Source organism: Condylostylus longicornis, unplaced genomic scaffold (genome assembly GCF_029603195.1).
Source record: "Condylostylus longicornis isolate FDR11 unplaced genomic scaffold, ASM2960319v2 ptg000069l, whole genome shotgun sequence".
Classification (NCBI taxonomy): Eukaryota; Metazoa; Arthropoda; class Insecta; order Diptera; family Dolichopodidae; genus Condylostylus; species Condylostylus longicornis.
In genome coordinates, this window is record NW_026578037.1 from 689,464 (window position 1) to 705,814 (window position 16,351).

Consider the following 16,351-nt stretch of genomic DNA (forward strand, 5'->3'; position numbering starts at 1 on the left):
AATTAAATTTAAATTCACTAACATTTTACATGTTGTTGAAATTACAAATACAAATACTTAAATCTTATGTAATATTTGTAAAGTTTCATAAATAACTTTTGTATTACAAGAATTAATAAGTACAAATATAAAATAAATGATAAATTAAAAATGACAAGGATTTTGTTTATTTGAAAAAATATTTTTAGTTGATTGAACAATACTAATTTGTTTAGATGAAAAGAGTATTTTGCTAAATTGACAACAAAAATTGTCAGGCTGAAAATTAATTTAGTCATATTAACATATTTTTAATTTGACTAAAATATTTTTTCTATTTAACAATACCAACTGTCAAGTTGACTACAATCATTGTCAAGCTGAAAATTTTGTCATCTCAACAAAATACCCTTTTTCAATAAGAATAAATTTTTTTTTTCATTTTGACAAATCGGATTGTCAAACTGACTAAAGTGTTAAAGCTTTTGTAAAATTTTGTCAATTTTACACAAAGTTTTTGTTGACCGTATAGTGACAAAAAATTTGTCGAATCAAATGCTTTTTTTGTCAATCTTACTAAGACTTTTTTTTCAGTGTACGGCGACGAACTGTCAAGCTATTCCATAAAAAGTTCGCGGATATTTCTGATCCACAATTGGACACTTGGCTGCCAAGTTTCATGAATCTAGCTTTATTATTTTTCAGAGTACATACAATTAGGTAAATGAGTTGTATGGCAGCTACCTGAATCAGTGTAGTCATTTTATATATAAAATTTTACATTCATGCCGTTATTCGTTTTTGAAATATGTAAAATAAACTCTTTGAATTGTATGGCAGCTACTTTAACCTGTTGTCTGAATTAGTTCAATTACAACAGGTACGTCCTTAATACGAAAGAAACAACTTATGACAGAAGGACGGACGGGCTGACTAACTGGCGAACTGGCAGACAATCAGGCGGACAGATATACGACTGGACTTATATAAATCAATGCAGAATTTTACGCTGAGAAAGAATATATGTATGTGGGAATTATTATTTACTTGGGAATAAAAATCTAAAATCTAACTCAAATTGTGTCTTATACAATTTTAATTCAATTTTAAAAAAAACTTTTTAGGCATTTACAGGATTTAATATAACTTTGACTTTTGTTACTATTATTTGTACGATTTGAAGTTTTTATTATTTTAAGTTATCAAGAAATTAAGTAAATTATAAAAAACAAGAGCATTTCATTTAGATATTCAATAATAACAGTAATTTTACCTTTTTTTTACCCTTAACGAAAACTTTGCTTTACTTAGCTTCTTTTTACCGATTTTAACAAATTTGGTTAATTTTTTTTACCGATCTTATTTTATGGCTTTTTGCACTAGAGTGTCAAAAACCAAAGAGCTTATCGTAATGTCAATTTAAGTGAAATTGAAATGAAAAACTCTCGTGCGGAACAAAATTGCAAGTTGACACTGGCAAGTATAATTTAATAATTTTAGAATATTTTGTTCATATTTTAGTTTAAGCAAAGAGTTTACAATAGATCTCAAAATAATACATTATGAATTTTTGACAGATTTATTGAAATGGGACTATGCAGACTCCATATGTATAAATCCATACCGCAGATGACTCTTTTAAGTGGCTACAAATTCCATACCAAAGTAAATATACCCTTCGCGAAGATGCAGGACATAACGAGAATTGGTTGAATTGGCTTTGCCAACTCTGTGATACCTGTAAGAATAAAATGCTGTATTCAAAAATTTGCGCGAAATTTCTGTATGTCAATAACATTTTAAGGTGTCTGACAGTTATCGTAAGAGTTCATGATATCTCAACAGGTTTTACCAAAAATAGTTGGTATGTTACCATAGTTGTTTACACAAAATTTCAGTATTTTTCTTAAGTATTTTCTAAGATAACATATGACCAAATAACTATAGAAATCGTATGGCAGTTACCAGGAGCAGCCAAAAATTTCATCAAATTTTATTTCACATTGCAGGTCCAAAAATAAATTTGCTTCTGCGAAAGCTTGTTATTACAGCTTCAATAATTTTTGATATATAGCAAAATAACTTTTAAAATTGTACGCCTGCTACCTGAAAACTGAACTGTCTCGATCACATCCAATTTAAATAGGATTCTGGTGTTTGGTATTATATATTTTTATGAAAATTTGGTGAGCTTAGCTTAATTAGTTTTGAGTTATTAGTTTTTGAGTTATTGTCTGTAGGGGAGCAGGCGGACAGACACACAGACGGACAGACATAGTTGAATCAACTCAGATTTCAATTATGATCAAGAAGATGCGTTTATGCCTATATCTAAGGCCATAATTTGTTAGTGTTACAAACAGTATGTGAAATTTAGAACACCCTTTGATCATACGTTTGTTTGGTTGTTTTCGAAGAAATAACATTTATGTCCAACAAAAAAAAAATTTTATAATAAAAACATCTTGAAAAAGCCAAAAATTGAAACAAAATGATAAGTTTTTCGCCAACTCGTAAACTCGAGTTCCTATATTTCTATAGGATCATAATATTTTTTCTATCATTTTCACCGGCCGTATTGTGTATACACTAAGGTTATGTGATGGCAACAAATTTTGCATATCGAGTTTTCAGTGGAACGCACTTCTCCATGATAGGGAAGTGTAAATAAACTATTTTTAGCAACCTGTCGGTCTGTGAGTGCACGCGTGTATCTCAAGTTCGGCTACACCGATTTTGATAAAATTTTATACATAAGCTTATTTCGACTATGGCACGGATTCATCAACTTTTGAGATATATCAGGCCTCGAGAACTCTACTTTCTAGCGGACCTGGTTTACACTTTTTATCATTTTGAAAAAAGTATTCAACAAATTTCATTGATATTCCATATATAACTCTCGTTCGAGCATCCGCGAATCCTCATAACTTTTGGAAGAAATCAGGTGCTAGGAACTGGACGTTTACTACAGGCCAAATATACATTTTTGTGTATATAAAGAGAAATAATCAACAGATTTCATTGAAATTTATTATTTGAATTCGATGTGTTAAAAGAATGAATCTGTAAATTTTTTGGAAAGATAGGGGCTCGGAAACTGATCTGAGGGACGGTTTTACGTTTTTACCATATCTACGGTACGAATTAATGGAATTTCTTGAAATTTCATATTTTAGTTCTGGTTGTTACCGAAACTAACTGACGAGCACTTCAAGGAATTCGAGTAGCACAAAGCGAAACTCTACTAAGAGCTAAATTTACATATAAGCATAATAGAATTGCCATCGTATTTTATAAACAGGCATTGATCAGCACTTGTTTGTAACATATTTAACTAGTGTAGATAGGTACTTAATTTCTTGTGCCATAGTCTTGCGGCTTGCTTTAGTCCATATAGTGGTTTTTGTGGTCTACACACTTTTGAAACATCTCGCTGAATATTTGGTATCTGTGGTAACTCCTGATGGTAACATCTTATGCAAATAGAGTTCCAGCTCAGCACACAATGCAAATACGGTCCGAATTGTTTCATATTTTGCAATGGTGAGTATACCTCGTTATAATCAATTCCTATTATTTGCTCACAACCTCTGGCAACTAGACGCACTTTATATTTTGACGAGCCATCTGCATTCTTTTTCACGCAATATGCCCATCGATTACCAAGTATTTTTCTATTTTTAGGACGTTCAACTATACGCCAAGTTTTATTTTTCTGTAGTGAATTTAGTTCTGAATCCATAGCTTCAATCCATAAATCTTTATAGTCAGATTTCATTACACTATCAGAGAATGTAATATTTAAAGGATCTGCTGATGCATAGTTTACTTCTTCATAAAATTTCCGGGGCCTGCCCTACCCGTTCTTTTTATTTTCGGTCTGCCACATATTTTCTATTTTCAACAGAATTTAATTTTTTTATACTTTTAGGTGGTTCAAATTTTTCGAATAGTTCAATATCTGTTTCAGAATTCGGGGATAATAATTCCTCATCTATATTTTTAATATTGTCTTGTTCATCATCAGTATTAACATTGTTTTGCTGGTCACAAGTTTCTTTTTGAAGAATTTCATTTTTATCATTACCAACATCCAGAGGGTCTATCAGGTTTTTTTTATTTCAGAAATATTTTTTAATTTAAAATCTACTTCACACATGTAATTATTTGGATTAAATATTTAAAAAAATCGTACATCGCGCCTTTTAATAATAGACTTGGAGCCATCGCGTAGGCGGTAACCTTTTGTTTCAGGGCAGCAACCAAGTAATGTGTATACTTGACCTTTCGAATTTAATTTTGACTTATCCGGACCTTTATCCAGTGCAACAACCCTACAACCAAAAGATCTTAAAAAATTATTATCAGGTACCTTACCAAATAACATTTCAGTTAGAGTTTTTCAAGGTAAAGCACTACAAGGGCTGCGATTTCGAATAAAAGCTGTTGTATTTACAGCTTCCGACGTAGACTTTTTGGTAAATTTGGCTGCAACCACATACATCTTGCATATCCAATAAAGTCCGATTTGCACGTTCAGCAATGCCATTCTGCTGTGCTGTATATTCTACTGATAACTGTCTTGAAATTCCTTGGCTGCTTAAATAATCTTTAAAATTCTTTGATACGTATTCTCGAGCATTGTCTGTGCGAAGAATTGTAATTTTCTTGCCAGCTTTTCGTTCTACACATTTTTGAAACTTTTTAAACGCTTCGAAAATATCACTTCGATTCTTCAAGAAAACTATATTGACATAACGTGATTTTTCATCGACAAAAGTTGCGAAGTAAAGTGCTCCGCCTAATAATTGTACGCTGAAAAGACCACATATGTCGGAATGTATGATTCCCAATAATTCACCTTCACATTTGCTTGAATTTTTAAATGGTAATAGGGATATTTTCGCCGTTTCGCATATTACACATCTCAGTTTATTTAACTTCAAATTTTCATCGATATCTTTTACCATATTTTTAACTTTAATTAAATCTTTAGAATGTAAATGACCCATTCTTTGATCCACTTAACCAGATCATCATTTAAGGATTCATGTGCAAACATTGAATTTATTTTTCCTGCTTCTACAACGTATAAATTATCAATTTTATTTGCAACTAGTACAGAAGTATTATATTTATTTTAAAAGTAGCATATGTATCTTGAAAAATTATTTTTATACCATAACTGGCAGCCTTGGAAACAGATATAAGATTATGACGTAATTTTGGTGAATAAATTGCAAAAATTAAAATAATTTTGTCAGCATTTCCCATTACCTTAAATTGTTTTACTTTTGGCTCAACAGTACCTGTACCACAAGTTTTTATTGTAATGTTATCGGCATTATGTATCAAACGACGTTCATGTGCAGTCCAACTTACAAATAAATTTTTGTTGTTGCACATGTATGCACTCGCTCCGCTATCTACATACCAATTGTTTGTATAAGTAACGCTCGTATTATTATGTATAACTGCACCCATTGCTATTCCTTTTGAATGATTTCTATTTTTCTTCTTCTTACTCACTATTCACTACTCTTACAGCCACGCTTCTTACAGTAAAAACAGTTACCATTAAATATGATTTTATCAGAATTATTTTGGCCTTCTATCATTATCTTATTATTTTATCAGAATTATTTTGGCCTTCTAATATATTTTTGCTAAACACATTTTTGTTAATGTTACCTGAAACTATGTTTCTATGCACTTTCGAAAAAAATGCATTTGATTACTTTCTTATTTTTTACCAGCACAGTCCTCCCTTCTATTTGCTTCGTCAATTAATTTAATTTTCAGCACGTCTAATTTCGGTAGCACGTCTCGAATTTCAATCGCAATACAAAAATTTTCATATTCTTCTGGTAAGATATTTAATAATATAATACTAATTAATTCAGAAGGAAGCTCCACACCAAACTCCTCCATTTGATCCACGCTACTTTGAAAATCCCTTAAAAGCTCTGTCATTGTTTGATCTGATTTCTTTTTCATTTGAAACAGCTTTTTGTATAACATGATTTTTCGTGATGGCCCTTTTGAACGATGAACCTGCTCTAATATAAACCAAGCCTCACTCGAAGTTTTTGCCTTTTTCACATACTGCAACTGATTATCTTTTATTGCCAATATAATTAAAGCCAATGCCTTTTTATCATATTTATTCCACGTTTGAATGTCATGAAAATTGCTTCCAGATGAACATTCACCTTTTTCTAAAATAGGATGTATTTTACTACCACTCAAATAACTCCATAAATCATTATATATTAATACAGTGCGCATTTGCAATGCCCACGATCCATAATTATGGTCACCTAACTTTTCTGTATTCGCGCTGGAATTCATTTTAATATACATATATGTCTTCTTTTTTTTTATATTGGTATGAAAGGAAAACTTCCTTTTATTCGGACTAAAATACTTTTATTTTTCGCTAATATATTTCGTGCGCTACATACGCACTTTATCAAAGCCGAGAAGAAGAAAATCGGCTTTGATAAAGTGCGTATGTAGCGCACGAAATATATTAGCGAAAAATAAAAGTATTTTATTCCGAATAAAAGGAAGTTTTCTTTTCATACCAATATAAAAAAAATCTGATGTGGTCAGCACATAACCGACCGCATTGTGTATTGTCTAGTTAAATGAAAGTGTTACAGGATATTATAAAAATGTCTGTTAAATACCTCTTTCCAATTTTTAGGACATTAGTAAGCTTATAGTTAACATACTTAGAAAAATGTAAATTTGGCTCTTAGTAGAGTTTCGCTTTGTGCTACCCGAATTCCCTGAAATGCTCGCTAGTTAGTTTCGGTAACAACCAGAACTCAAATATCAAATTTCAAGAAATTCCATCAATTTGTTCTGTGGATATGGTGAAAAATGTAAAATCGGCCGGCAAATCAGTTCTCGAGCCCCGATCTTTCCAAAAAAGTTATATGTTCATTGCTTTAATATGAGGAATTCATATATTAAATTTCAATGAAATCGGTTGATTATTTCTCTTTATATACACAAAAGTGTATGTTGGGCCCGTAGTAAGCGTCTGGTTGCCGATGCCTGATCTTTCCAAAAAATTTACATGTTCATTGTTTTAATACGGGGAATTCATATATTAAATTTCAATGAAATCGGTTGATTATTTCTCTTTATATACACAAAAATGTATATTTGGCCCGTAGTAAACGCCCAGTTGCTGATGCCTGATTTCTTCCAAAAGTTAGGAATTTTTGCGTATGATCGAGCAAAGCTTATATATGAAATTTCAAGTAAATCGGTTGAATACTTTCTTCAAAATGGTGAAAAATGTAAAATCGGCCCGCAAATCCGTTTTCGAGCCCTGATCTTTCCAAAAAATTTATATGTTCATTGTTTTAATACGAGGAGTTCATATATTAAATTTCAATGAAATCGGTTGATTATTTCTCTTTATATACACAAAAATGTATATTTGGCCCGTAGTAAAGGTCTAGTTGCCGATGCCTGATTTCTTCCAAAACATACGAATTTTTGCGGACTGTCGAGCTGAGCTTATATATAAAATTTCAAGTAAATCGGTTGAATATTTTCTTTAAAATGTTCAAAAATGTAAAACAGGCCCGCCATAAATTGCAGTTCCCGAAGCCTGATATATACCAAAAGTTGATCGATCCGTGCCATGGTGGAAACAAACTTACATATAAAATTTCATCAAAATCGGTTCAGCCGAACTTGAGATACACGCGTGCACACACAGACCGACAGACCGACAGACCGACAGACCGACAGACCGACAGGTTGCTAAAAATAGTTTATTTACACTTCCCTACTATGGAGAAGTACGTTTCCACCGAAAACTCGATATGCAAAATTTGTTGCCATCACATAACCTACCTATTGTTTACACAATACGGTCGGTAAAAAGAAGAATTATATTTCGGAAAAATTATCGACCATTGAAAAAAAAAAATTTTTTGAATACATATATGTATTTAAATCCGCTTTATCAAACAAATACCGAAATTGCATTTATTTCTATTACAATTGTAAAAAAAGAATTATTTCGAGTACCATTTTTTTTTTTTTTTATATCCTTGTCATTCCCCTAGGGAACATAGGGCTTCAACATAGCCTCTCCAGTTATTTCTGTTCTGTGCCAGTCTCTTTATTTGTGCCCATGTTCTGCCTGTTTGTTCTATTTCTTTGTGCACACTTCTTTTCCAGGTCTCTTTTGGTCTTCCCCCATTTCTTCGATCTTGGGGCCCCCATTCCAGAGCTTGACGTGCAACCGATGTTATTGGACGTCTTAGAATGTGGCCAATCCATCTCCATTTTTTTCCTCTTATTTGTGTCTCTATTGGTTCTTGCTTTGTCATCAACCATAGTTCTTGATTCATAATTCTTCTTGGCCAGAATATTCTACATATGATTTTGAGGCATTTGTTGACGAAGACCTGTATTTTTTGTATGTTAGCTTTGGACACCAACCATGTCTCATTTCCATAAAGCAGCACTGATTTAACACATGCATTGAATATTCTTATTTTGGTTCCGCGTGCTATTTGAGTAGACTTTCAGGTTGCCCATAGCCTGCTAAATGCGCACCTAGCCTTAGCGATCCTATGTTCTATGTCTTTAGCAGTTCCTCCATCTGTTGTAATTGTACTGCCTAGATATTCAAACTCCGGTACCTCCTCTATCGGAACACCCTGTACATATATGGGGGCCTGGCTAGTATTATTAATTCTCATTAACTTGGTTTTTTCCTTGTTTATTTTGAGACCAATTATTTCTGTTCTTTCAACCAATTTGTTTATGATGTGCTGCATATCTTCGGCCGTGTGAGCCAGTCGAACGATGTCGTCGGCATACTCTAGGCTTTGTAATTTATGTGTGAGCTGCCAGCTGATTCCCTTTCGTAGTGATGCTGTTTCTCTCATGCATTTATCCAGTACTGTGACGAACAGCAATGGAGATAGCGGGCATCCTTGTCTGACACCAACTGTTGTTCTGATTGGGGAACTGATCTTGCCATTGTGTAGCACCACTGATTCGGCATCGTTATAAAGCGCCTTAATTAGTTTTACTAGTTTGGTAGGAATTCTATTTTTCTTTAGGGCAGCCCAGATTGCGTCTCGCCTGATCGTGTCGAAGGCACGTTCGAAGTCGACGAAAGCTGCGTACAGAGGACTATTCCATTCTGCTGATTGCTCGATAATTAGTCTCATAGTGTTTGTGTGTTCGGTACAGCTCCGGTTCTGGCGAAAGCCCGCTTGTTCCTCTCTTAGATTCTTTTCTAATTTATCAACAATCCTGGCATGTACTATTAAGGCTATTATTTTTGTTACATTATTTAGCACTGTAATGCCTCTCCAATTTCGGCATTCAGATAAGTCGCACTTTTAGCAAATTAATGAATTAGTTTCCAACAAAATCAAACGAATCGTCATAAAAAAATTTACAATTTAAAATGTAGTTTAAAATTTAAATTTTACAATATTTTTATTTGAAACTTCGCAGTTTTAAAAATAAACTACAAAGTCCGATAACTATATAAAACTTTAAAGTATTATTAGAATGGTTTAGATTCTAAAATTTAAAATCGAAGTGTAATATTGTAAACTACAAGGGTTTTGAAACGAAACTTAGAAGAAATCGAAATTTAGCAAACCGTAAAATTTAAATTCCGTGAAATTTTTAACCGCAAGTTTTTATAAATGAATTTGTGTGGTTTAAACTAGAAATTTTCTGAACGGACAAAGTTTAAATTTTAAATGTAAAATTTTTGCTATTTTCGTTTTGTTAAATTAATTTCTACACCCTAGAATTTGCATTTTGTGTTTTAAACTTTGGGGCTTAAAGTTGTGGAATTTAAACTTTTTTAATTTATTATTTGTACTAAAATAGTTTTAAAACTCAATCAAAACATCGAAGTATATAGTTTTAACCAACACATCGAAGTATAGAGTTTTATATCTATTTCGCATGTGCATATCATTATATTGAACAAAAGTATAAAACTTTTAAGGATTTCTTTTTATTCGATATTTATTATATGTAATGGTTTAAGCCTAATGAAAATAAAAGTTCAGTCTTCATCAACTATCTATTTATGCCCTTATACTAGACATATCTCTTTCTACTACTTTATTTGATTGTAGTATATACTAGGGGCCCCTGTGGTTTGCTTATAAGCAGCATTATCTGTTGTAAAAACAGGATTGTGGCAATCAATTTTAAAATAAGTTTAGAAAAATTTGTACATATTATGGCATACATATGCAGGTATATACTTGTATATGCATAAATATCATATTGGTTTGAATACTAATGATAAATAAAAGTAATGGAAATATTTTTAATTTAATAAATTTTAAGATGTAATCACTGTTAATTACATAGATATGATTAAAATTCAATTTAAGAATTAGTTAACAATTAAGAACGAAAAATTTCCTTATAAACAACGTTATCTGTTAAAATATTTCCATCATCGATTTTTCCCTGACGAACCGTATCTTTGACTTGAATTTTTAAAGAACTGGAGTCTATGGCTCTTGAACATACTGTGTATAATTGCCCATGCGAAAAGCACGGCTGGGGGAGATAGAGGCCAACCTTTTCAAAAGTTTGCCCTTGGGACTTATTTATAGTCATGGCATATGCAAGACGGATGGGGAACTGATGTCGGACAAAATTAAAAGGAAAGGAAATAGTACCTTTCACGCTAAACTTTAAAACCAAAGTGAATGTGAATTAATAAAAAATCAATGCCTCTTTTCTTTATACAGACCAGGCTTGGCTACTTACTCAATTGAAATTTCGCAAGGACATGAAGAATAATTGCCTTAGTTATTCGTGTTCTTATATCTCTCACAATTTTTAGTTTTATTTTTTTTAATTCCATTCCATGTTAAATACAACAACAAAAAATTATTTTACTCTTACTTAACTCATTTAAAATATTTCGCTTCCTTTTGCTTTTTATTTTTTTTTATGGTAGTAAAGAAAAAAAACAAAAAAAATATTACTACTCTTTTTTTATTCTCTTTCGCTTTTCGCTTTTCATTTTTTGTTTTTGTTTTACAGTATGTATAATCAATTGAGTAATGTTTCTACCCAGTATTCTCTTTTGCTATTTTCATTTTTTTGTTTTTGTTATTTATTAGATTATATGTATACCTGTTCATGAACTGGAAAAATCTTGTAAAATATAATATAGATTTTTCCAAGGAAGAAAAAATAAATAAAAAAAATTACTTCTTATTTGGTTTTTAAATGTATTATAAGATAAACATGACTATCCCAAATTAATTCTTCTGCAATTCAATAGCTATTGTGTAGTTGACTAACATTATTAGTATTAATATATTATTTTAATGGAGAACATTAATGACATGGGAGTGACATAAGAGTGGAATTCTAGACAGACTGTGGAAAAACAATAATAATCAATTCGAATTTTTAATATACATTTCTAATGGAAAACAGGTTTAGTTCCTACGTGTGTGTAAATGACAAGTTTTAAAAACAGAATTTTCATAAAAGAATTAGCGTTGAAAAAATAATTACTAAGCATTAAATAAATATTAATAAAAAAAATAATTTTTAAATGAGTTATTATTTCACTTCCTTGTTCAAACTGGTTGCTCCACAATTTTATTAATTTGAATTTTTTCTGCTCAAATTTTATTAATTTTAATTTAATTTTATTAATTAAATTAAAAATTTAAATTACAGTAGGTCAACAGTTATTACATATCATGCACGGATGTTCGTTGCCTTTTTACCGTTGGCTTTTTTGTGTAGTATAAAAATTACGACAGCTTTTTGGAATCTGGAAGAAAGTGGTCGGATTCCGGAAAAGAATGAATGACTGGCCCCATTAAAAAACACGATTTAACGTATAAGAGCTCTTGCCCGAAAGTGAACATGAGAAATACTAACATGCGGGTGGACCAAAAGCAGGAAGGCCAGACCAAAAAAGAATTCGGTGACTGTATACATAACCAAAACGACTTTACGTCTTGCATACCAGGTACTTTAAAATTTCTATTGCTTCCTTAGAGCAAGAAAAATTTGACTTCAGATATCCTGACCCGGAAGAGGATCCGCGGTATAATTGGAAGTTGGGTCACAGTAGTTTTGCATCGCCAGGAGGATGCTTTCGTTTTTGGAGGAAAGGTGACACGTTTTGGGAACTCTTGATTTTATTCTTTCTTGAAATTTTGTCAATCAGAGTTGCGTAACTCTCAGCATTTGTACTCGAAGTCATGCCTTTTCCACAAGTTTTATAATTTCAAAGGAGCTATTGAAATATTTATTACTATAATAATTTTTTCACAAATTCATGTTAAACAATTGCAATTTTATATTCAGTTAGATAAAAATTAACAGATATGACTTTGCCTGTGTATTCTTTATCATTGATGGCTTCAAAAAAACAATAATTTCAAAAACCTTTTAGAAGCTATTGCGAAAAAAACTTTTTTTCGGCTCCTTTTAAAGTCTGTTATACTAAAACTAAAAAGCGACCAATGGTCATATGGAATATTATATGTCTTGGCGACATCTACAAAGTTTTGTTCTAAGAGATTTCTGAATATCAATTCTTTGGAGTTCCAGGTTCCGGAGAAAAGTAAATTGGGAAAAAAGGTATATTTTTCATTTTCTTCTTATCTATCTATATGCAATACCTAAAAATAAATGTATAAAATAATAAAAAACAATCCTACACATCAAGTATACCATGAAATTTAGAAAGTTGTTTAGAGAACACCAAGAATAATTTCCAATATTTAATACCCAGAAAAATATTTTTTGAAAAATCTGCCAGTTCAGAAGCTATGCCGAAAAAATTTTATTTTCGAACCGTCATATGCCTTGATGTATTAAAACTGAAAACGGTAAATGAGATAATATGCAATATTGTTCGTAATGTATCAATGAGTTCTATAATTTTTGTTACGAGAAATTTGTGGTGATCAACTCTGCCCCGCGCCAGGGCCAATTTATAATAAATAATACCTTTAAGAAGAAATTTATCTTCTTAATCTTCTTAGAAGAAAGAAGAAATTTATAAGTCCCTAAAAATCAAATAAAACTTAACAAAATTTCAGTAAAAGGCATTAGAACCAAAAAAAATAAAATATGTGCATTTCTTTCTTTAATGATTGCAGAAACTATCCGTCTGAAGTCATTCTATCACATTGCTTCGGGAATACAATTGAGTCCCGACCACCCTGTATACTACATACAACAGATGATAATCTTCAAAAGGATAAAGCTCTCTTGTTCGAACCAGTCTGTGTGCTTCAAAGACGAGCTCAATGGAGGAACTAGGTCGATGGAATGAAAGAATTCGATCTGTTCAGAGTAAAGCGTTTGGGAGCAACTTCTTGGCATGCTCACCAATCAGACAATGTTCCATTAGATCATCTAGCTTTAGCCACAACTTCCTGGTTACATTGTTCTGTTTGTGCGTCTATGGTTGATTCATTTCTTGGAAGGCACTGCAATGATTCGAAAAGCGGAAGGAGAGTTTAATATTCACAATTGCTCACAGTAAATTCTCCCACCTACCGTGTTATCAAGTTTGGCTGCATTAATATAAAATAATTATTATTTATTCATATCTTTCCCTTTATGTATTTCTCTCATTTCTCTTTCGTATGATGTCACATTTCTGTCTTGAGCTGGCTTCATTATAGTCCATTATAATGTATTAGAATAAATTGTCTCCTTGGATTCATAACTAAAATTAAACAGCTGATAATTTTTAAATGTGAACTTTTCGGTGATATTTAATTTCTTAAAGTTTCGGCGATTAAATTTCAAATACTCATTCGGCATATGTATGTTTGATTTGCAGTAAATTTTTTTTTTGGGAGGATTCGGATTTCACTAAATCATAAAATCTACCCGGTGACAATATAATGAGCATGCACTATACTACCCAAAAACTATTCTGTGGAGGTTCTATCATTACATTACCAAAACAATTTTTTTTACTTTTTTATACTTTTTTTGTGGTTGGTGTATTTGTACTTATTTCATTTTGATGCTCATATAAGCGTTTTCACAAGAAATTATTTATGATCAAAGTAATGTTGACCCTTGGAGTGTAAAATCGTGCTGACACCTGCACGTGGTGCACTCTGGTAATGATGAAGAGTAAAAAGGTGAGTGAAATGTGAAGTGACTTAGGTTGGGACTGTGGTCATGTCTCACGCCAACTGTTCGTTTCTGAGCATTTCAGCCTGATGCTGGAAGTCGGCTAACGACAGACGCCCCAAGTCAAGGTGGAACAGCATACAACCCCTTGCGTGACCAAGGGGGAGCTTGGTCACTAGTATGCGGGCTCGGGATACCAGGCGCCCTCCGCTTTTAATTAGCCTTCTCGTGGTACTGGGGATCTCTGCCACGGGTGACCGTCTTTTCTCCACAACTCGTGGGTTTCAAAATGAAGATAACCAAGACTAAAAACTACAAACAACAACAACAAACGCGAGCACGGGACGACGCAACGAATTTGCCTACGGTGTAGCGAACGTGGCTATCGTGCCGCCAGCAACACCTGAAGACACTAGCGAGCAAACGACATCGGCGCCAATGGCTACAGTGCCGTTGAAGTCCATGATCAAGTACGGGGCCAGCACATCAACAGCGACGGCCCCAAACAGTGAGGAAGACCTATCGTCTGAGAGGTTCGGAAGTGGTGGATGCTCCCAAATATCGATGCTCTCAGACGAAAAACGGGAGAGTAGTGTTACACTCCCACAAATGTCGAAGAGGGACGCAGGTACCTTTGAAAGGGTGAAAATGTGTGGTGCAGCGAAGAAGCACTTTAAAAGCCTGCTGGACCGAGGGGTTAGTATAGGTGAAGCTAGGATGCTTTGCTTGAACCCTAGTGGTTCAAAAAAAAGAAACAGATCTGACGGCTCGCTGGAAAAGCACCAAGCAGATCTGAAAAAGTTCAAGTTGGAGGTGAAGTCGGGGAACAAAGTTTCCCAGGACAGACCGAAATCCTCTGCACAGAGGGGAGCCTGTCTTAAAGATATAACCTCCAAAGGAACTCCTGGCGGGGTGCCAATACGGTTGGGGGGCAATAGGTTACCCAATTTGGCAACCGACCAGAAAAAGTCAACTGCACGTAACAAAACAACTACAACCAGCAACTCAGGGAAGGGCCGGCGGGACACTGTGGCTAAAAGTGCTGTAGTAAGGGCCAAGCGGGGACAGCCGAGTTATAAGGAAGTTGCGGGAAGCGTCAGGATTGGGGTCCTTGACGAGAGCTTTCCAGACGTCCTGCTGGAAAACAACCAGATGTTATTCATTTAAGAAGAAATAATGGAACGCATCTTTAAAGAAAGAGATCGAAGCGTGACGCCACAGTTTCTGGAAAGCTCGTTCCGGATAGGGTGGCTTCTACTAGTCTGCCAAAACCAAAGTACTGCAGACTGGCTCAAACGTAGATCAATAGCATAGCTCCCTTGGAGGGAGTAAAACTGAAGGCAGTAGAGGAGGAGGACATTCCTAGGGCTAAAGTCTTTTGAGGTTTCTTCCTTCTTTGAGGGCTACGTCGGGGGTCAAAACTCTGGGTTGCGGACGGACCAGCGGAGAATCATTGGGAAGGACGCGGTCGGAAGTAGAGCCCTGCTGACAATCTGAGTCGATCTTCTTTCGGCCACCAGATTACGGGAGCTGGACTATTCCATAAGCTACCCATTTGGAAAGGTCCAGCTCCGCCAGCGAGGGAGGAAAGAAGAGAAAACGCAGGGGGACGATAGGAAGGGTCACCCTGCAGCCGAAACGGCGGTGATAGTACATCAGCCAATAGACTAGGATGGGGCTCCTGCGGTTGACAGCAAGGATGCAGCGGAGAAAGCAACGGGTGGATTTCCGGTGACTAGCAACACGGCGGAGGCTATAGTGCCTTCATAAAAGAAGACCTGCAGGGTGACAAATGTAAGTTGGCTTTCTCACATCTACATGAAATACCAAGAGCCGCATTGTGGCTTAATAAATCTATAAAATTTCTTCCAATTCCAGAGTTCATCACAAGAGACCTGGTGGCAATGGAGGTTGAGGCTCAGGGAACAGGTGGGAGTCAGAGACTAATATGTGCCTCAGCGTACTTTCCTGGAGAACAGAGCAATGTCACCCCAGAGGACGTAGAGAAACTCGTTACATACTGCAAACGGAAGAACAGGAGGCTTATCATGGGCTGTGATGCCAATGCTCATCACGAGGTGTGGGGAAGCACCGATACAAACCCTAGAGGTGAGTGCCTTTTTGATTTTTTATTACAAAATAACTTAGATATCGCTAATAGGGGTAACGAACCGACCTTCATAAACGCGATACGTAGGGAGGTCGTGGACCT

At 34.2% G+C, this 16,351-nt stretch overlaps 1 protein-coding gene across 1 annotated transcript in view; it reads right to left on the bottom strand.

Moving 5' to 3' along the window:
• The window catches only part of LOC129612342 (uncharacterized), a 134,364-nt gene that overhangs the window by 106,186 nt on the left and 11,827 nt on the right, over positions 1-16,351 (bottom strand). The window lies entirely within an intron of this gene.